The sequence below is a fragment of the Colobus angolensis genome, unplaced genomic scaffold, assembly GCF_000951035.1.
Source record: "Colobus angolensis palliatus isolate OR3802 unplaced genomic scaffold, Cang.pa_1.0 Scaffold282, whole genome shotgun sequence".
Taxonomy (NCBI): Eukaryota; Metazoa; Chordata; class Mammalia; order Primates; family Cercopithecidae; genus Colobus; species Colobus angolensis.
This window is the reverse complement of record NW_012116066.1, coordinates 837,628-839,267: the sequence shown is the minus strand read 5'-3', so window position 1 is coordinate 839,267 and position 1,640 is coordinate 837,628. Positions and strand designations below refer to the sequence as shown.

Sequence of the window (1,640 nt, the reverse complement as noted above, 5' to 3'; positions counted from 1 at the left end):
GTCTACCAAAAATACAAAAATTAGCCAGGTGCAGTGGCGTGCACCTTTAATCCCAGCTACTCGGGAGGCTGAGGCAGGAGAATCATTTGAACCCGGGAGATGGAGGCTGCAGTGAGCCAGGATTGTGCACTGCACTCCAGCCTGGGGAACAAGAGTGAAACTCCATCTCAAAATAAATAAATTAATTAAAATAATCCACTAGAACTAGAACTAGAAATACCATTTGACCCAGCCATCCCATTACTGGGTATATACCCAAAGGATTATAAATCATGCTGCTATAAAGACATATGCACACGTATGTTTATTGTGGCACTATTCACAATAGCAAAGACTTAGAAACAGCCCAAATGTCCATCAATGACAGACTGGATTAAGAAAATGTGGCACATGCTTTTTTTTTGTCGGACATCTTAGCAAGTCTGTGGTGTCCACTGCTGCTCTCCGAGCTTCGCAATGCCGCCCGAGGACGATAAGAAGAAGGACGCCAGAAAGTCAGCCAAGAAAGACAAAGACCCAGTGAACAAATCCGGGGGCAAGGCCAAAAAGAAGAAGTGGTCCAAAGGCAAAGTTCGGGACAAGCTCAATAACTTAGTTTTGTTTGACAAAGCTACCTATGACAAATTCTGTAAGGAAGTTCCCAACTATAAACTTATAACCCCAGCTGTGGTCTCTGAGAGACTGAAGATTCAAGGCTCCCTGGCCAGGGCAGCCCTTCAGGAGCTCCTTAGTAAAGGACTTATCAAACTGGTTTCAAAGCACAGAGCTCAAGTAATTTACACCAGAAATACCAAGGGTGGAGATGCTCCAGCTGCTGGTGAAGATGCATGAATAGGTCCAACCAACTGTACATTTGGAAAAATAAAACTTTATTAAATCAAAAAAAAAATGAAAGAAAATGTGGCACATATACACCATGGAATACTATGCAGCCATAAAAAAGGATGAGTTCATGTCCTTTGTAGGGACATGGATGCAGCTGGAAACCATCATTCTCAGCAAACTATCCCTAGAACAGAAAACCAAACACCGCATGTTCTCACTCACAGGTGGGAATTGAACAATGAGAACACTTGGACACAGGAAGGGGAACATCACACACCGGGGCCTGTTGTGGGGGGGGAGGGAGGAGGGATAGCATTAGGAGATATACCTAATGTAAATGATGAGTTAATGGGTGCAGCACACAAACATGGCACATGTATACATATGTAACAAACCTGCACGTCGTGCACATGTACCCTAGAACTTAAAGTATAATAAAAATAAATAAATAAATAAATAAAAGACAACACTTTGGAAAGTATTAAAAAAAAATCCAAGTAAAGTACTTAACTTCCAGTGAGTGTTCAGTAAATTTTCATTATTATTATGACTACTAAATTTTCACTGACCTTCCTCTTCTTTTGCAAGTGCTCCAGCCCTTGTGCTGTCTCTTCTGAGCAAAGGGCAACTGGATTCCATCATGTCCACATTTGCTCTAACTGTGCCCCAGGCATTAGCCTGCCTCAGCCCACAGCTTGGTTTTATAGCTTCTTAAAGTGCCAGGAACATGTTGGATACAACATAGAACCCACAGACCCCAGTATACACTGAATCAGAGAGTTGGACAACTACCAGCGCCCTGGATCTGAAATAAC

At 42.4% G+C, this 1,640-nt stretch overlaps 1 pseudogene across 1 annotated transcript; it reads left to right on the top strand.

Moving 5' to 3' along the window:
• Positions 1-398: 398 nt before the first annotated feature.
• On the top strand, positions 399-889 carry LOC105516472 (annotated as a pseudogene). Its single transcript, XR_001002493.1, has one exon. The product of XR_001002493.1 is annotated as a 40S ribosomal protein S25 pseudogene (transcript).
• The last annotated feature ends 751 nt before the right edge of the window (positions 890-1,640 follow it).